The following is a 21,961-nucleotide window of genomic DNA, read 5'->3' as shown; positions in this document are numbered from 1 at the left end:
ATACTAAAATTTATCTTTTATGTATTGTGTTTGAATACAATGTACAAGACACTAATATAATGTCCAGTATTATGTTTGAATAGACATGGACAAAACTAAAATATTATGCAAAAATGATTAAAATAGACATGTCTCTCATACCCTCTTCTCTCCCTGTCTCTCACTCCTTGCCCTAACCCTTCCCTAAACACCAACTCAGTTTCTCCTTTTTATCAATTTCTAAAATCTAAAAATCTAAAATCCCTAGCTAAGCTCCTCTTCTAAAAATGGCGAAGGGATTAGGGGAATACGTTTCTTTTATCTCTGTTGAAATTTCAATTTTCTTCGTTGTAGCTTTTGGTTTGTTACTCCTTTCTCACTCACACTCCTATTTTCTTTTCAATTTTCTTCATTTCTCTTTCATTTTCTGTTTCGGTTTGGTATGCTTCTGGTTTTGCTGTGTTCCTGTCTAATTTGTTTTATTTATTTGTTTTGAACTTTGGTTTGGTTCTTCAATTTGTCAAACCAGTTGAAACTAAACTAAAATTAAGAAGTGCATATCGTTACATGTTTTTTTTTTAGTTTTTGATTCTTCTTTTTGGTTCTGTTTTGTTATAATGAAGAGTTTGCATGAGCTGATGATGGTTTCTTGTGTGCATGCGTGTGTTAACTTGTTTATCACTGGAATTTGTGGGGATCCTTTATTATTTTTAGTTCATTACATCCCTAGGTTTGTTGATAAGAAATTTGTGCAATAGAGTGAATCATGGTAGATATTAGTATTATCACAATGTTTTTAAAGTGTGCATGCGATCTACTGGTCGAATCAATTATAGCAAAATTGATTTAGTTTAGAATTGATTTTGATGTAACATTATTTATATGATACAAAGAAAAAAGTTTTCTTTTCTCTAGAGGTGGATCTATAAAAAAAAGACTAGAATTGTTTCTGATATGGGCTTGAATTGGAACTAAACAAAATGCAGAACATTCAAAATCAATTATTAATTGAATGTTATTAGGAGGATGAATTAAAAGAGAAAGGGGGGTTATGTTTTGTTCTTCAAATATTATTTTCTTAAAGCTAGAGTATTATTTTAATTGATCATGAAATATTTACTTTTCATGTGTGGTTTTCATAAGGTATGAGCCAAATATTTACAGATGTTCAACAAATCTGTGTTCGTCATTATGGCTTCTTGTTTTTCTTTTCTTTTAATTATTGTGTTTAAAGTGTTGACTAACAATGAATTGTCATATATGCATGCACATAGACACATGTCCTGGAGCTCACACATTAACCATCATATTTGAATAATTGTATCTTAGAAGGTGATTCTACCTGGTGCTTCATATGGCTAGCAACTCATCATCATTCCACCGAAGATTATCATGAGTAACATGAAGTTGTTGCTAAGATGTTATATCCAACCAAAGAGGATAATACAAAGATTATATTAGAGAAGTTCAATGAATTATATTCTAAGTGCTAAGAAGTTTCTAGCGTTTGTTAGCTACATGGAATTTTAATCATAAATGGAAGGGTTAGAGTTGGACTGTAGCGTTGTGAAATTTAGTTCAACAACATAGCAGAGTTTTAACTTTTTGTTTGATCTCTATTTAGTTTACATGTTTGTTTATTGTGGAACAAACAAAAGAACCTTTTGTGTGTTGATATAATGTTATTGAGTTTAGATCTTGAAAAGTTGTGTAAAATATACAAAATAACCGTTCATCATTTCGTGAAGCTTATCCAAAATATACATATTTTGCTATTTCTTATTAGTACTTTGCACTAGCTTAACAAAAGAAACTTCATCATATTGAAAAAAAAAATCTGAAACTAATTCTACTCTAATTTTCAAACTAAATTCTGCATTTAAACATACAAAAGAAACTTCTACACAATTGAATTGAAATCCAAAACTAATTATAACTTATCTGTAGTAATGATAAACAAAATTCTGCACTAATTTTAACTAAAATTCTGCATTAACATTAACAAAAAAAAAAACAATTCTACACATATTGGAAACTAATTCTGCACAAAATACCAAATTGTTACAAGTCTAAGATACTAAAATTCTGGCGACAATACTAATTCTGTATTAACATGTGCCAAATTGATAAGTCTAAAAAATCAAATGTACTATAAATCCAACCTCCAACTTTGTTTCTTGAAAAGAGATTAACTCTAAGTATGCAATATAGCTCTAAAAAATCCAGTTTTTTTTACTATCTCCCAGTGACTAAAAGGTTTTTTCCAATTGAGGATTTATGGAGAACTTGAGTGCAACAAAAATAATTTCATCATCGGTGAACCCAAGCTTGCTAAGCATATCACCAACCTTTTTGTCCTCACGAGTCTTTACCATAGCTTGAGCAAAAGCATCCAAATGCTTTTCCTGTTGATCAAACACATACTTCAGGGTGTCAGTTAACTCCTTCATCATCTTGGTATCCTTTGCCGCTTTAGATGAGTATGGCTTTTTTCCTTGTTTCTTCTCAGAAGATGAAGCTACAGAATTCGATTGTTGGAGTAGAGATTCACTGAAATCATGGTTTGAGTTAAACATATCCATATCTTCTGCATCCACTTCTTCATCTCCATCCTGTTGCACTTCTTCTTCAGCATCATTGTCGCATACAGCAGCAACTCCGTTTGCTCTATCCTTACAAAATATTTTCTCCAAACGCGGATAAAGGGGAAAATGCTTTCGTGGAGTATACAATCTTACTCCTTGTTTCTAGAAAACAAATAAAAGATCATCAAAGAGGGATATAATTAATTGTCAAGTAGAATAAAATAAAGTGAATCAAATCAAACATGAACACTAACTTTCATATATGCAGCTAGAATCTCTTTGTTATCCACAACCACACATTGCTTCACATCATTCCATCCAAAATCACTATAGGTTGCCATGTTAGCAGCAAATTGATATTTTTCTTTTAGCCTCTTAACCTTGTTCTTGCAATGACTTATTTGAAAGCTACCACCTGGAAATCTCTCATTCATTTTTACAGCAAGCTTCTCAAAAGATCCAGGTTTAGACTGGCCCGCATAAGCTATTTTTCCTTCACTAACAAGCTCCTCCATAAAGCCAACAAATGTCTTGGACTCTTCATCAGTCCAGACATGTCTATCCATTTGTCTCTACAATCTAAATTAACTCAATCAAAATTCAAGTGAGCATCCTAAACACATGATGACATCATTGTAAACAAATTATCATACTAATTCAAAAAAACACACATACAACAATAAACTTAAGAATACGATACATTTAAAGCAAGTGGTACATGTAGTCAAAACACAACATCAATAATGATTATAGTTTCACTGTTAGGTCTTACAATAAATATCCAAGGCAACAAATTATCAAAATAATTCAAATGAAACACACACACAATAAGTAAACCAACTAATTTATATAGCTATGCATCCACTCAATGTACATTTCAAGTGCTAAGTTGTCTCGCCAAGCAGTCCATTTGTTGTTGTCCTTTACATTGTCAATCATCTCATCGTCACCATCTTCAGTACTACCATGCTCCTTTCCAATAAGTACGTGGTCATCCTCAAGTAAGATGTCCTCTTCAGGATCAGAGTCCATATTAAGTCAAATAAAGTTTAGACAACAAGCAATTATTATTCTATTTTGTGTCTTAATTTTGTAGAAATAAGGACTCCTTAAAATTGCTCATCTCTTCTTAAGTAAACCAAAACAACAGTCAATAATGTTCCTAGCTGAAGAGTGCTTCTTGTTAAAATATTCTCAAAAGTTTCTAGGTGCATTTCTTCCATGGGCCCATTATTGTACATGATATCGAGTTTGCCTATATGGTGCTAGAATTTTCTTGCAATTAGTATAACCAGCATCCACTAAATAATAATTCCCTATAAATTAAAAGAGATACATTATGAGGATTAAAAAATTTGTATGAACTAACATTTTGAACTGTTTTTGTTACCTAAAAATTAACTATTACATACCAATTGGTATCTTGAGGTTATTACGATGTGAAATAGCATCTCTAAGGACTCTTGAATCCAATATGGATCCTTCCAATCCACTAAGTACATACACAAAATTCATATCTTGATTGCATACGCCTAGGACATTGGTTGATATTTTATCCTTTCTTGTTCGGTATCTTGATTTATCTTCTTCAGGAACAGTCAATTCTATATATGTTCCATCTAATGCTTCTAGACAACCATAAACTAAATAAATTAAAGTGTCAAGACTAACTCTATAAAATTATACATAAGACAAAATCACTACCACAGTTATTCACTAGATTTACCTTGAGGATCTATGCAGTCATCTTGGAACAGGAACAGCTTTTGCAAACAATAAGCTTTGGACACATATAACCGAGTACAACACCTTATTGAAATACCTACTTATTATTTCTCCTGACCTATAAAATCCTACTTGAAGTGTGCAATTCTTTTTATGATGAGCCAATATTATCAAAAATGTAATCACTTGCTCAGATATACTTACACGACATTCATTACTTAATCCACCCTGAACTTTAAGTAACTGATGAGCGGATAATTTATACGCTTTTTGGCATTGTTTTTAGTATGTTTTTAGTAGGATCTAGTTACTTTTAGGGATGTTTTCATTAGTTTTTATGATAAATTCACATTTCTGGACTTTACTATGAGTTTGTGTGTTTTTCTGTGATTTCAGATATTTTCTGGATGAAATTGAGGGACTTGAGCAGAAATCAGATTCAGAGGTTGAAAAAGGACTGCTGATGCTGTTGGATTCTGACCTCCCTGCACTCAAAGTGGATTTTCTGGAGCTACAGAACTCGAAATGGCGCGCTTCCAATTGCGTTGGAAAGTAGACATCCAGGGCTTTCCAGCAATATATAATAGTCCATACTTTGGCCAATAATTGACGACGTAAACTGGCGTTCAACGCCAGCCTTCTACCCAAATCTGGCGTCCAGCGCCAGAAAAGGATCCAAAACCAGAGTTGAAAGCCAGAAATGGCACAAAAGCTGGCGTTCAACTCCACAAATGGCCTCTGCACGTGCTACACTTAAGCTCAGCCCAAACACACACCAAGTGGGCCCCAGAAGTGGATTTATGCATCAATTACTTACTCATGTAAACCCTAGTGACTAGTTTATTATAAATAGGACCTATTACTATTGTATTAGGCATATCTTTGGTCTCAGTTTTATTCCATTGTTCATCTTAGGAGACTATTGATCTCGTTTAGGGGGCTGGCCATCTCGGCCATGCCTGGACCTTCACTTATGTATTTTCATACGGTAGAGTTTCTACACTCCATAGATTAAGGTGTGGAGCTCTGCTGTTCCTCAAAAACTAATGCAAAGTACTTCTGTTTTCTATTCAATTCTTCTTATTTCTCTTCTAAGATATCCATTCGCACCCAAGAACGTGATGAAGGTGATGATTATGTGTGACGCTCATCACCATCTCCCCTATGAACGCGTGCCTGACAAACACTTCCGTTCTACATGAATTAAGCTAGAATGAGTATCTCTTAGATCTCCTAACCAGAATCTTCGTGGCGTAAGCTAGAATGATGGCGGCATTCAAGAGAATCCGGAAGGTCTAAACCTTGTCTGTGGTATTCCGAGTAGGATTCAATGATTGAATGACTGTGACGAGCTCCGAACTCGCGATTGCAGGGCGTTAGTGACAGACGCAAAAGGATAGTAAATCCTATTCCAGCATGATCGAGAACCGACAGATGAATAGCCGTGCCGTGACAGGGTGCGTGAGCATATTATTCACTGAGAGGATAAGATGAAGCCATTGGCAAGGGTGATGCCTCCAGACGATTAGCCGTGCCGTGACAGGGTATTGGATCATTTTTCCGAGAGATGACCGAAAGTAGCCATTGACAGTGGTGATGTATCACATAAAGCCAGCCATGGAAAGGAGTAAGACTGATTGGATGAAGATAGCAGGAAAGCAGAGGTTCAGAGGAACGAAAAGCATCTCCATTCGCTTATCTGAAATTCCTACCAATGATTTACATAAGTACCTCTATCCCTATTCTATTATATAATATTCGAAAACACCATTATCACTTTATATCTGCCTGACTGAGATTTGCAAGGTGACCATAGCTTGCTTCATACCAACAATCTCCGTGGGATTCGACCCTTACTCACGTAAGGTATTACTTGGACGACCCAGTGCACTTGCTGGTTAGTTGTATCGAAGTTGTGACAATTATGAATTAAGATCAGAGCACCCAGCTTTGGAGCCATTACCAGGATTTGTTCGAGCCTGGAGATCACAATTTCGTGCACCAAGTTTTTGGCGCCGTTGCCGGGGATTGTTCGTGTTTGGACAACACAATTTCGTGCACCAAGAATTCCTATGTTTGAGTTTGGACAACTGACGGCTCATCTTGTTGCTCAGATTGGGTAACTTTCTTTTCGTTCTCTTTTCAAAAATTTTTCAAAAATATTTTCAAAATTTTCTCATCTGTTTTCGAAAAAAAAAATTTATTCAAAATTTTTAAGAATGAATTCTAGTGTTTCATGAAGCATGTTGAAGCCTGGCTGGCTGTAAAGCCATGTCTAAATTTATTTGGACTGAGGCTTGCAATTTGTTATCAAGAGCAATTTAGTTGTTGCTCATCCACCTGCTGCTGATCCATGATCACCTGCTGAAGCTTGGCTGGCCATTGGCCATGTCTAGTGTTTTGGACTGGAGCTTTCATTGAAAGCTTGGCTGGCTAGTGAGCCATGTCTAATTCCTGGACTGAAGCTTTAGACTAACATGGTAAGATTCCTGGAATTCATATTAAAAATTTTGGAATCCTTATTTTTCCTTTTAATTTTCAAAAAAAAAAAATCCAAAAAAATTTGAAAATCATAAAAATCAAAAATATTTTCTGTTTCTTGTTTGAGTCTTGAGTCATGTTATAAGTTTGGTGTCAATTGCATATGCATCTTGCATTTTTTCGAAAATATCATGCATTCATAGTGTTCTTCATGATCTTCAAGTTGTTCTTGGTAAGTCTTCTTGTTTGATCTTGATGATTTTTTGTTTTGTGTCTTTTCATGTTTATCATATGCATTCTTGAATTCTTAATGTCTAAGCATTAAAGAATTCTAAGTTTGGTGTCCTGCATGTTTTTCTTTGCATTAAAAATTTTTTAAAAATATGTTCATCATGTTCTTCATAGTGTTCTTGGTGTTCATCTTGACATTCATAGCATTCTTGCATGCATCACATGTTTTGATCTAAAAATTTCATGCATTGCATCTTTTTAGCGTTTTTCTCTCTTGCATCAAAAAAATTCAAAAATAAAAAAAAATATCTTTCCCTTTTTCTCTCATCAAATTCGAAAATTTGAGTTGACTTTTTCAAAAAATTTTTAAAATCAAGTTGTTTCTTATGAGTCAAATCAAATTTTCAATTTGAAAATCTTATCTTTTTCAAAATCTTTTTCAAAAATCAAATCTTTTTCAAAATTATTAGTTATTTTCGAAAATTTCAAAAGTATTTTTCAAAAATCTTTTTCTTATTTTTAAATCAAATTTTCGAAAATAACATAATCAATTAATGTTTTGATTCAAAAATTTGAAGTTTGTTACTTGCTTATTAAGAAAGATTCAAACTTTAAGTTCTAGAATCATATCTTGTGATTTCTTATGAATCAAGTCATTAATTGAGATTTTAAAAATCAAATCTTTTTCAAAAACTAATTCTTATCATATCTTTTCAAAAATATCTTCTTATCTTATCTTTTTCAAAAATATCTTTTCAAAATATCTTTTCTAACTTCCTAACTTCTTATCTTTTCAAAATTTGTTTCAACTAACTAACTAACTTTTTGTTTGTTTCTTAACTTTTTCAAAACTACCTAACTAACTCTCTCTCTCTAATTTTCGAAAATATCTCCCCTCTTTTTCAAAAATTTCTTTTTAATTAACTAATTATTTTTATTTTTTTTATTTTTTATTTAAAAAATTTTCGAAAAAAAAAATACTAACAATTTTCAAAAACTATTTTCAAAAATCACTAACTCTTTTTCAAAATAATTTTCGAAAATTATCCCTCCCCCATCTCATTCTATTTATTCATTCATATCCTAACATCTCATTTCACCTCCTTCCATCCTCACAGTTGTGTTTCTTCCATTATATTACATTCTTTGTCTCCCCCTCTTCTTCCACTCACACAGGGATCCCTATACTGTGGTATAAAGGATCTCTATTATTATCATTATTTTTCTGTCCATTCTTCCTTGTCATATGAGCAGGAGCAAGGATAAGAACATTCTTGTGGAAGCAGATCCAGAACCTGAAAGGACTCTGAAGAGAAAATTAAGAGAAGCTAAAATACAACAATCCAGAGATAACCTTTCAGAAATTTTCGAACAGGCAGAGGAGATGGCAGCCGAAAATAATAATAATGTAAGGAAGATGCTTGGTGACTTTACTGCACCTAATTCCAATTTACATGGAAGAAGCATCTCCATTCCTGCCATTGGAGCAAACAACTTTGAGCTTAAACCTCAATTAGTTTCTCTGATGCAGCAGAACTGCAAGTTTCATGGACTTCCATCCGAAGATCCTTTTCAGTTCTTAACTGAATTCTTGCAGATATGTGATACTGTTAAGACTAATGGAGTAGATCCTGAAGTCTACAGGCTCATGCTTTTCCCTTTTGCTGTAAGAGACAGAGCTAGATTATGGTTAGATTCTCAACCCAAAGACAGCCTGAACTCTTGGGATAAGCTGGTCACGGCTTTCTTAGCCAAGTACTTTCCTCCTCAAAAGCTGAGCAAGCTTAGAGCTGATGTTCAAACCTTCAGACAGAAAGAAGGTGAATCTCTCTATGAAGCTTGGGAAAGATACAAACAGTTGACCAAAAAGTGTCCTTCTGACATGCTTTCAGAATGGACCATCCTGGATATATTCTATGATGGTTTATCTGAGCTATCAAAGATGTCACTGGACACTTCTGCAGGTGGATCCATTCACCTAAAGAAAACGCCTGCAGAAGCTCAAGAACTCATTGACATGGTTGCTAATAACCAGTTCATGTACACTTCTGAAAGGAATCCTGTGAGTAATGGGACGCCTATGAAGAAGGGAGTTCTTGAGGTTGATACTCTGAATGCCATATTGGCTCAGAATAAAATATTGACTCAGCAAGTCAATATGATCTCTCAGAGTCTGCATGGAATGCAAGCTGCATCCAACAGTACTCAAGAGGCATCTTCTGAAGAAGAAGCCTATGATCCTGAGAACCCTGCAATAGCAGAGGTAAATTACTTAGGTGAACCTTATGGAAACACCTATAACTCAACATGGAGAAATCATCCAAATTTCTCATGGAAGGATCAAAAGCCCTAACAAGGCTTTAATAATGGTGGAAGAAACAGGTTTAGCAATAGCAAACCTTTTCCATCATTAACTCAGCAACAGACAGAGAACTCTGAACAAAATGCTTCTAATTTAGCAAATCTAGTCTCTGATCTATCTAAGGTCACTGTAAGTTTCATGAATGAAACAAGGTCTTCCATTAGAAATCTGGAAGCACAAGTGGGCCAGCTGAGTAAAAGGATCACTGAAATCCCTCCTAGTACTCTCCCAAGCAATACAGAAGAGAACCCAAAAGGAGAGTGCAAGGCCATTGACATAAGTGCCTTGGCCGAACCTGTGAGGAGAGGAGAGGACGTGAATCCCAAGGAGGAAGACCTCCTGGGACGTCCAGTGATCAATAAGGAGCTTCCCTCTGGGGAACCAAAGGACTCTGAGGCTCATCTAGAGACCATAGAGATTCCATTGAACCTCCTTATGCCCTTCATGAGCTCTGATGAGTATTCCTCTTCTGAAGAGAATGAGGATGTCACTGAAGAGCAAACTGCCAAGTTTCTTGGTGCAATCATGAAGCTGAATGCCAAATTATTTGGCATTGATGCTTGGGAAGTTGAACCTCCCTTGTTCATCAATGAACTAAGTGATCTGGATCAACTGATATTACCTCAGAAGAGACAGGATCCTGGAAAGTTCATAATACCCTGTACCATAGGCACCATGATCTTTAAGGCTCTGTGTGACCTTGGTTCAGGAATAAACCTCATGCCCCTCTCTGTAATAGAGAAACTGGGAATCTATGGGGTGCAAGCTGCTAAAATCTCATTAGAGATGGCAGACAGCTCAAGAAGACAGGCTTATGGACAAGTAGAAGATGTATTAGTAAAGGTTGAGGGCCTTTACATACCTAATGATTTCATAGTCCTGGATACTGGAAAGGAAGAGGATGAATCCATCATCCTGGGAAGACCTTTCCTGGCCACAGCAAGAGCTGTGATTGATGTTGACAGAGGTGAAATATTCCTTCAATGGAATGAGAACTCCCTTGTATTCAAAACTCAAGGATCCCCCTCTGCAACCATGGAGAGGAAGCAGGAAAAGCTTCTCTCCCAGCAGAGTCAACCAGAGCCCCCACAGTCAAACTCTAAGTTTGGTGTTGGGAGGCCACAACCAAACTCTAAGTTTGATGTTGAACTCCCATATCCAAACTCTAAGTTTGGTGTTGGAGAGTCTCAACAAAGCTCTGCACATCTGTGAGGCTCCATGAGAGCCCACTGTCAAGCTATTGACATTAAAGAAGCGCTTGTTGGGAGGCAACCCAATGCTTATCTAATTCTTATTTTTCATGTTTTCTTAGGTTCATGATCATGTGGAGTCACAAAATAAAAATAAAAATTGAAAACGGAATCAAAAACAGCAGAAGAAAAATCACACCCTGGAGGAGCATCTGTCTGGCGTTCAAACGCCAGAACAGAGCATAGTTCTGGCGCTGAACACCCAGAATGGGAGCATCCTGGCGCTGAACGCCCAGAACAAGCATGGTTCTGGCGTTCAACGCCAGAAATGGCAGCAAAGGGGCGTTGAACGCCCAAAATGGGCACCAACCTGGCGCTGAACGCCCAGAGTTGTGTGCAAGGGCATTTTACATGCCTAAATTGGTGCAGGGATGTAAATGCCTTGACACCTCAGGATCTGTGGACCCCACAGGATCCCCACCTACCTCATCATCTCTCTTTCCATTCATGATCATCCCTTCTTTTTTTTCCATTTACCACTCACATCCATACACCCACTACCTTCAAAAATTCAACATCTCTCTCCCACCCATATGGCCGAATACACACTCCCATCCATCTCCTCCATATCTTCTTCTTATTCTTCTATTCTTTCTTCTTTTGCTCGAGGGCGAGCAACATTCTAAGTTTGGTGTGGTAAAAGCATAGCTTTTTTGTTTTTTTTTTCCATAACCATTGATGGCACCTAAGGCCAGAGAAGCCCCTAGAAAGAGGAAAGGGAAGACAAAAAGCTTCCATCAAGGGTCTATAGCTCAGTGGTAGAACATTTGACTGCAAATCAAGAGATCCCTGAGATACCTCAGGGGATACATTTTCTTCCACACAATTATTGGAAGCAACTAAGGGTGGAACATCAAGAGCACTCCATCATCCTTCATGAAATCAGAGAAGATCAAAAAGCAATGAGGGAGGAGCAACAAAGACAAGGAAGAGACATAGAAGAGCTCAAGGACATCATTGGTTCCTCAAGAAGGAAACGCCACCATCACTAAGGTGGATTCATTCCTTGTTTTTGCTTTCTCTGTTTTTCGTTTTCTATGTTATGTGCTTATCTATGTTTGTGCCTTCATTACATGATCATTAGTAGTTAGTAACTTTGTCTTAAAGTTATAAATGTCCTATGAATCCATCACCTCTCTTAAATGAAAAAATGTTTTAATTCAAAAGAACAAGAAGTACATGAGTTTCGAATTTATCCTTGAACTTAGTTTAATTATATTGATGTGGTGACAATGCTTCTTGTTTTCTGAATGTATGCTTGAACAGTGCATATGTCTTTTGAAGTTGTTGTTTAAGAATGTTAAATATGTTGGCTCTTGAAAGAATGATGACTAGGAGACATGTTATTTGATAATCTGAAAAATCATAAAAATGATTCTTGAAGCAAGAAAAAGCAGCAAAGAACAAAGCTTGCAGAAAAAAAAAAAAGGGGGCGAAAAAAATAGAAAAAAAAAGAAAGAAAAAGAAAAAGCAAGCAGAAAAAGTCAATAACCCTTAAAACCAAAAGGCAAGGGCAAATAAAAAGGATCCCAAGGCTTTGAGCATCAGTGGATAGGAGGGCCTAAAGGAATAAAATCCTGGTCTAAGCGGCTAAACCAAGCTGTCCCTAACCATGTGCTTGTGGCGTGTAGGTGTCAAGTGAAAACTTGAGACTGAGCGGTTAAAGTCAAGGTCCAAAGCAAAAGAAGAGTGTGCTTAAGAACCCTGGACACCTCTAATTGGGGACTCTAGCAAAGCTGAGTCACAATCTGAAAAGGTTCACCCAATTATGTGTCTGTGGCATTTATGTATCCGGTGGTAATACTGGAAAACAAAGTGCTTAGGGCCACGGCCAAGACTCATAAAGAAGCTGTGTTCAAGAATCATCATACTGAACTAGGAGAGTCAATAACACTATTCGAAATCTGAAGTTCCTATAGATGCCAATCATTCTAAACTTCAATGGATAAAGTGAGATGCCAAAACTATTCAAGAGGCAAAAAGCTATAAGTCCCGCTCATATGATTGAAGCTCTGTTTCATTGATAGTCTGGAATTTATAGTATATTCTCTTCTTTTTATCCTATTTGATTTTCAGTTGCTTGGGGACAAGCAACAATTTAAGTTTGGTGTTGTGATGAGCGGATAATTTATACGCTTTTTGGCATTGTTTTTAGTAGGATCTAGTTACTTTTAGGGATGTTTTCATTAGTTTTTATGATAAATTCACATTTCTGGACTTTACTATGAGTTTGTGTGTTTTTCTGTGATTTCAGGTATTTTCTGGCTGAAATTGAGGGACTTGAGCAGAAATCAGATTCAGAGGTTGAAAAAGGACTGCTGATGCTGTTGGATTCTGACCTCCCTGCACTCAAAGTGGATTTTCTGGAGCTACAGAACTCGAAATGGCGCGCTTCCAATTGCGTTGGAAAGTAGACATCCAGGGCTTTCTAGCAATATATAATAGTCCATACTTTGGCCAATAATTGACGACGTAAACTGGCGTTCAACGCCAGCCTTCTACCCAAATCTAGCGTCCAGCGCCAGAAAAGGATCCAAAACCAGAGTTGAACGCCAGAAATGGCACAAAAGCTGGCGTTCAACTCCACAAATGGCCTCTGCACGTGCTACACTTAAGCTCAGCCCAAACACACACCAAGTGGGCCCCGGAAGTGGATTTATGCATCAATTACTTACTCATGTAAACCCTAGTGACTAGTTTATTATAAATAGGACCTATTACTATTGTATTAGGCATATCTTTGGTCTCAGTTTTATTCCATTGTTCATCTTAGGAGACTATTGATCTCGTTTAGGGGGCTGGCCATCTCGGCCATGCCTGGACCTTCACTTATGTATTTTCATACGGTAGAGTTTCTACACTCCATAGATTAAGGTGTGGAGCTCTGCTGTTCCTCAAAAACTAATGCAAAGTACTTCTGTTTTCTATTCAATTCTTCTTATTTCGCTTCTAAGATATCCATTCGCACCCAAGAACGTGATGAAGGTGATGATTATGTGTGACGCTCATCACCATCTCCCCTATGAACGCGTGCCTGACAAACACTTCCGTTCTACATGAATTAAGCTAGAATGAGTATCTCTTAGATCTCCTAACCAGAATCTTCGTGGCGTAAGCTAGAATGATGGCGGCATTCAAGAGAATCCGGAAGGTCTAAACCTTGTCTGTGGTATTCCGAGTAGGATTCAATGATTGAATGACTGTGACGAGCTCCGAACTCGCGATTGCAGGGCGTTAGTGACAGACGCAAAAGGATAGTAAATCCTATTCCAGCATGATCGAGAACCGACAGATGAATAGCCGTGCCGTGACAGGGTGCGTGAGCATATTATTCACTGAGAGGATAAGATGAAGCCATTGGCAAGGGTGATGCCTCCAGACGATTAGCCGTGCCGTGACAGGGCATTGGATCATTTTCCCGAGAGATGACTGAAAGTAGCCATTGACAGTGGTGATGTATCACATAAAGCCAGCCATGGAAAGGAGTAAGACTGATTGGATGAAGATAGCAGGAAAGCAGAGGTTCAGAGGAACGAAAAGCATCTCCATTCGCTTATCTGAAATTCCTACCAATGATTTACATAAGTACCTCTATCCCTATTCTATTATATAATATTCGAAAACACCATTATCACTTTATATCTGCCTGACTGAGATTTGCAAGGTGACCATAGCTTGCTTCATACCAACAATCTCCGTGGGATTCGACCCTTACTCACGTAAGGTATTACTTGGACGACCCAGTGCACTTGCTGGTTAGTTGTATCGAAGTTGTGACAATTATGAATTAAGATCAGAGCACCAAGCTTTGGAGCCATTACCAGGATTTGTTCGAGCCTGGAGATCACAATTTCGTGCACCAGTAACTCACATAATCTTCCTAATGCGTCTACACTCATCCTTAATTCCCAAATACAATTTCTATCACCTCCTCCTATTATGCGGTTTAACACGTTTCGTCTTAAGGGATTAATATTAATTTTCCTATTCCTAATCAACAAATGTCCTCTTCTCCTGTTTCTCAAATAGAAAAATACACATTAAAACTAATATCAAAACTACCTCAAGCTCAGACTGAATCATAAAATAAAAAATAAGAAATCGTCTAAATTACTCAGAGTGATCCAATGGTTCCATTATTCCCTAATCAACAAGTCACAAACAGGTCAAAAATGTAAATAATAAATTATTATAAAATTTACACAAATACTAAAAATAATCACCAGCAATAAGAATAACAGCAACATAACCTACTAATTATTTTATTTTTGAATTCAAACAAATAAGAAGATTTCAATATAATTTTTTTTATTCATTCTTCTATTAAGAACAACATACATACAACTTTGTTCATTCATTCATTCATAGAATCATTGAAAAAATCACCAATTTTGTCATACATACATTCAAATGAAACACACATAACTTTATCTATTCATTCATTCATAGCATAATTGAAAGAGTAAAGTATCATTTTTGTCCCCAACGTTTGGAGTAAGTCCCAAAGTTGTCCCTAACGTTTCAATCATCCTATTTAAGTCTCTAACGTTTTAAAAGCGACTCAATGTTGCCATGCCGTTCGGAATCCGTTAACAGAATTGACGGCGGGACAAAATTGAGACGATTTTGAAACGTTAGGAACTTAAATAGGACGAAAACGTTAGGGACAAAAATGATACATAAAAATAAATTTTAATTTAATTTTATCTTTCAATAATATTAATTTTTTACTATACATAATATTCAATTATTTTTTAATTACATCTAAATAAACTACACTTAATCACATTATTTTTATTTTAAATAAATTTATTTTTTTATAATTTTAAAGAATTTTGATACATTAGAGACAAAAGGTATAATTTATATTTTATTGTATATATATATTATTTTTTTCTTTTCTGCAAGTTTATATACTAGTCATTCTACAAACATTTCATGATAACTAAAAATCTTTAAGAGTAAAGTTATAAAAAAATTAATTTATTTAAAATGAAAATAATATGATTAAGTGTAATTTACTTAGATGTGATTAAAAAATAATTGAATACTATGTATAGTAAAAAATTAATATTATTGAAGGATAAAATTAAAATTTATTTCTATGTATCATTTTTGTCTCCAACGTTTTCGTCCTATTTAAGTCCCTAACATTTCAAAATCGTCTCAATTTTGTCCTGTCGTCAATTCTGTTAATGGATCCCTAACGACATGACAACATTGAGTCAGTTTTGAAACGTTAGAAATTTAAATAGGACGATTGAAACGTTAGAGACAACTTTGAGACTTACCCCAAACGTTAGGGACAAAAATGATACTTTACTCTAATTAAAAAAATCACCAATTTTGTCATACGAAATACAATTTTTCTTGTTCATATTTAATTTTTAGATTTTTAATTCACTAAGTATTATTTGGTTTCTCTGCAGGATCCTCCTTTTCAGCTTTAGGCTGGACTATACAAATGGTCGAATAGGTGGCATGCGTAAAAACTTGCAATGCTTTTATAAATGGAGGATTTGAAAATTACTCAAATAGATAAGACCCAGATGAAAACAACCGAAGCATTTGAGATTCTTGAAATCTAGAGAGTATTTTCGAGATTCAACAGGTGCAGAAACCAATTAAATAGCAAGTCTCTTTGATTGAACAAACTGAAACAACGAATTTGAGAGAGAGAGAGAGAGAGAGAGAGAGAGAGACCTAAAAATACAAAGTGAAGAGGTTGTAATTGCTACAAGGTAATTTTAGAGCCAGCTACAGAGACTACAGACTATAGAGAGTAGGAGAAAGATAGAACCTGCTAGAGAAAGACGAAAAGAGAATCAACAGAGAAAGAAAAAAAAAAGAAGAGATGAGACAGAGAACAGGAAGATGAAGAAAGAACCTGTTAGAGAAAAAAGAAGAAGAAGATAGGAGACAGAGAACAGGGAGAAGAGAATACCGTAGAGGAGATCGGCGTTGCAGAGAAGATGTCAAATTAGGGTTTTTTGATAAGTTTAAAAAAGGGTAATGGTGGAATAATAAAAATATCTATGGATAAAAAAAGAAAAAAAATTATTAAAAAATCAGTGTCCACCTTGTCAAATTTCGTGTCCCTCATTGTCCTTTATAAAAAAGTGGACACAAAAATAAAAAAATTGCCTCAAAGACAATGTGTTCAGTGTCCATATCTCTGCCAACAAACACTTTTTAAACTTTCGTTGTCCATGTCTCTGTGTCCTGTCTTCGAAAACAAACGCTACTTAAAAGAACAGTATTTTTTAGTCTTGCCAAAGGGCCGATTGACCAAGTAAAAAGATTTTCTGCATATAATGTCAACGGATACAAGTTTAAGACTCTAGAACGTGAAAAATATTTAAAAACTCAAATCAGTGGTGTTTTTGGCACATTTGGAACATGAAGCTACTCCCGCAATAGTGATCCCCATATGAGGTTTGGAGCAGTTCCTTATTATGAAAAGTTAGTAGACATCATTGAACTTAATTATGATGGTATATTCTTTATAACCTTGTTTAAATGTGAATGGGCTAATACCACTAACCCAAGGGCAATGAAATTAGATAAGTTAGGTTTTACCTCCATCAACTTTAGTAAATTGATACATACCGGTGAGTATGAGGATGATGAGCCATATATTAATGCTTACAAAGCTCAAATGATTTATTATGTGGAGGATGAGAAAGAAAAATATTGGAGTATACTTATTTAAGTAAAGCCAAGAAACTTATATGATATAGGTAATGAAGATGAAGAGATAATTTATGACAATGTGGGTTATCCATCACAAGATTTCGAACAATTTTTTTCAGATAACATTTCACATATACCATTGGCAAGATAAATTATAGAGTAATGTAAGTCTTTTGTTGCAAGTATTAGAGTGCTATATATTATTTTCTTTCATAATTTTATATTTTATTACATATACTTAATATAGTTTGATTTAGTAGTTTCTTGTTTCTTTTGTTGTTAGTTGATTAAATTAAGTACTATTATTTTATTTTTATTCTCTCATTCATATATTAATTTTAATATCTCTTGATAAGTTGCAGACATGTCTAAGAGAATTTAAATGAGAATACATATACTCATGAGTTTAATGATTCACTGTCCGTTCATCAAAATGAAGCCTCTCATGAGTTTTACATGTTCAATTAGATGTATAAGGAAAAAAGTCCAATAAGTACTGGACATCTGAATTGGAAGGTACATTATAAACTTTTGTTCAATTATAGCACTGTATATTTATAGATGTACAAGGAAAGAAGTATAATAATGTATGGTATACCACTTGAATAATTTGATAGATGCAAATGGAATGATTAAGAAAGGTCACTTAAGATTGAAAGATGTGTGAGTGCTATCTCGTGAAATTAAAATTATTGTACATTGGAATGAGAATGGCCAAACAATTGGTAAATCTGGTGGCTTTTTAGGCTTGTTTTTAGGAGCTGTTGTTGGAAATTTCAAGAACTTTTTTATAAGTTATGAAAAATAGCCTTTAGTTCCAAAAGAGCCATACAAAAATAGAGCCTATAAAAATATTATTTAGGTTCTTTTCTCTTATCTAATTATTTAACAATAAGTAAATTGTTATTGAATTTCATTTTGTAAACTACTATTTTTTTTTTATATACTATTCTTTTATCTATTTACTTCTCCTCTCAATCGACTTGTATGTGTAAATGATAAAAAAAAAAAAAATTTAAGAATTTTAAATTTAATAAATATTTAAAAAGAGACACCTAACTGAAAAATAAGAATCGTTTGGGGTGTAATATTGGATGTGTAAACAAGGTGGGTGGTACATAAGAGATAGATATGGTGAATAGTAGTGAGTGGGTTTGTTGCTTGTCCATCATATCATCTTTTATCTATTTGCTACTCTATGGTTTATTGGATCATATGAGTTTGATTCTACTAGTAGTGGAGCCCAATAGAACTCTATGCTTACATTGTATTCTTTTCAATTCATTCATTTCAATTTCGTCAAAGTTAACATCTATAAAATATTATTACTCACATAATAATGTTGGCTAATTAATAATCAAACCCATGTGTCGAATCAGAATTTGTGTCTCTAATTTCTCTGCTCATGTTTTGAAAGAGGAGAAAATTAAAGAATTAATTTAATAGTGTAACGAGTATTTTCAAAGATAAATTACAATGACTTTGCTCTTTTATATTTGTAACGATGCATTCAGCTTTTTGCTGACCTGCCCAACGGGAAAAAGTTAGTTTTAAACTATATTTCCTACATCTCAGTTTGGCAATGGACATAGCATGAGTCTATGAATATTCCTTTGAATTATGTTCCAATTTTATTTATCAATAAGTTCAAATAATTTTATTTGTATGTCTATGTTACAATTATTCAAGTTAATATTTTTATATTTATAATATATAAAGATTCTTTAAAATTGATGATAAAAAGCAAAAGAAATACATACTAAAAATTTTGGCAAGAAGTGAAAAGATGATAGATGTAAATTGTTTAATGATAATTATAATTAAAATCTTACTAGAGAGCAAAATTTAGGCTTATGTCCAAAGGGAGTTGGAGTAAGCTTGGAACAATAGAAAATTTTTATTGATTATAAATTAAGGTCAAGAACTCACGTAATTGTATGAACATACACATTGTATATTTCACTTAATATTTGACAAGTTGCTAATTGAATATACATGTGTAGGAAATGTGTGAGAAAAATGCAGTACGTTAATCGAGAAAAACAAACAATTTCTCATACACTCAGATCCAAGATGATTGTTAGGAAGAAACACGAGTTGGTGTGTGATTGAGTCCTAATCAAGAGAATATTTTGTTATTTAATTTTTACATGCATTGAAATTGAATTCCATTTATTGATTTGATAGAAAACTGCAAACAAGAGAATTTTTACTAAAGTTGAAATATATCTAATTAGTCACAAGAAGAATGATGGATCTTTTGTTAATGATGAGGTTAGAGAGAAAAGTGTAAGAACTTTCATAATTTTTTGCTTTGTGTTGTTAATGATGATGGAGATTATCCTAATAGTGATGCCTTTCTCAAATTTTTATCATAGGAACAATTAGTTTTGCTTCAAGCTAATGAGAGTTCTCTTAATGATGATGCCTATATCAAGTTATTTGGAAAAGAACACCCGAATCGTGTTAGAAGTGTGGGATTTGGTGTTTGTCTATCCCAAGTGATGAATTCTACTAATAGTTTTCAAGGAGTATCTTCTTTATGTAATCATGATTTTGATATAATTAAAGTTTGCTCTATGAAAATAGAATTACAAGAGAATAAAGCAACAATTTTCTTATTACAAGTCCAAATGCCATATGACTTTCCTACAACTATAAACAATGGGGTAAATATTATATCTTTTTTTTTTGTCTGAATCTTTTATGTCAATGATTTAGTTATTGTTGTTCATTATCCTAATTTGTGCGGATAGTTTATGTCTATTAATGTTAGACTTAAATTCTTAATTGGATGGATCATATGATGGATGCATGTGAATAACCACAAAGCAAATTCCCGTGACATGTTTTAATATAGATTTGCATGCTCTTATTTGGTATTGATGTTTTTCTTGTGCAAGTTTTGTTGTTCTGGAATCATAGCACTTGAAGCCTGTTGTGTGTGTTTCTCTCTACTTGGACACAACTTCTGTTGGTATTTTTTTGCACTACTTATAACTTATTTGTTCATGGGTTATGCTATTATTGCCACTTAAGCAAAAAAGTCTTTATTTAGTAAAATAATTTGTTGGTTTTTGTTTTGTTTTATTCTAATATCTTTTCATTTATTTTCAATCCTAGATTACAGAATCATCAATGGAGACAAGGCCATTTTCTATTATTCCATGAAGTGATTGTAAATTTTTATGATTGAAATGACCAAAAACTTTTATGATCAAAGTGATTGCTTATTTTAGGCTTTTAACATAGTTAAATATTAGAAGCAAAATTATTTTCTAATTCAATTTTAGGATTTTGTTATTTGAATTTACTTAATATGTAAATATAGTTGTTAAACACTTATTGTGTATGATTATGTAAAACTTATTAAATATATATTATATTTTGAAATGCAATGTTCATATTATTTTGGTAGATTTTTCTACTTTATTTTGACGGTAGATTCTAATGTTGTAGTATATATATATATACTATATATATATAGGATCAACGCATTAGGAAATAGTTTATATATAAATTTGTTTATTTAAAAAAAAAAACATGCTACAGGTATTGCAGCGGTTAAAAGAACCAAGAAAATCAGCTTTAATTTCTGTTAGTCTTTTTGTGGCAGTTCAAAATCGTTGTGACTGTTCAATGTAAACTTTCAAATTTGTATTTTGCGGCAGTTGCCAAAACTGTCGCCAAACATTTGCGCTTCCTGCTTCAAGCACATAGTGGCGGCTCAAAACCGCCGCGATTTGTCGAGTGTCTCTTGCGTCAGTTATTCCAGCGGTTCTTCAAAATCGCCGCCGATGTTGTGCCGACGGTTGATCTAACCGTGCTTTTAGTAGAAATATATCATTTTTCATGGTAGCTTGGAGTATTATAAGAATATCCTTCTTATTCTAGCAAAAAGTTACTAAAGTTGCGCTTAGAAGAGAGATTGAGAGATAGAAACTAAGTTTCCGTATTGTATATATTTAGTGTAAAATATACTAAACTAAGTTATGTTTTAGTATTATATTTAGTTTAAGATAAATATGGAGATTGAGGGGTAGATTTGGAATTTAAAAATTTAAATGAGGGTATTTTTAAAAAAAATATTAAAGTTTTAGTTTTCGTTCTAAAAAATTTCAGTCTCTTGAGTCTCCATTTTCTGGAGATACTGAATGCGCTAAAATTTTGTATCCCGTGACTAAAATTTTAGTTTCAGTCTTAGACTATCAAACACAATATCGAATCCCAATTCCCTAGTCTTAATCTCAATTTCTAAAAACAAATAATACCTAAGAGAGACAACTGTCACGGTCGAAAATGAACCATGACCGGCGCTCAGGAAAATAATCCCCAAGCAAGCTTAACCGACTCAAACATAAGTTGAATAAAAAAAATTTCAAATTCATTTCACAATTTTAAAATGAGTACCAATAAATACTTTAATATTTCAAAAAAAGATATTCAAGTAGAATCAAACATTTTGGAATAATGTAAAACTTCATCAAAAATATATATGGTCTCATGTATAGTTCTTAAAGTATAAGCTTTACAAAAATGAATTATTCAATTCTAATAAATCAATTATTCTAATCAATTTAAACTCGTTCAAAACAAATATAGTGAGTATAATTCAAAGATCATAATAAATATATGTCAAAATAATTATAAAAGCA

The 21,961-nt window shown here is 34.0% G+C and overlaps 1 non-coding gene across 1 annotated transcript; it reads right to left on the bottom strand.

Annotated features, from left to right (window-relative positions):
• Window positions 1-8,781: 8,781 nt before the first annotated feature.
• LOC112731627 (small nucleolar RNA R71) lies at window positions 8,782-8,889 on the bottom strand. The gene has a single exon (XR_003167398.1). It is a non-coding gene; the product is annotated as a small nucleolar RNA R71 (small nucleolar RNA).
• Window positions 8,890-21,961: the final 13,072 nt, after the last annotated feature.

Source organism: Arachis hypogaea, chromosome 12, assembly GCF_003086295.3.
Source record: "Arachis hypogaea cultivar Tifrunner chromosome 12, arahy.Tifrunner.gnm2.J5K5, whole genome shotgun sequence".
Lineage (NCBI taxonomy): Eukaryota > Viridiplantae > Streptophyta > Magnoliopsida > Fabales > Fabaceae > Arachis > Arachis hypogaea.
The sequence above is the reverse complement of the archived record's forward strand: the minus strand, read 5'-3'. Positions and strand labels throughout refer to the sequence as shown.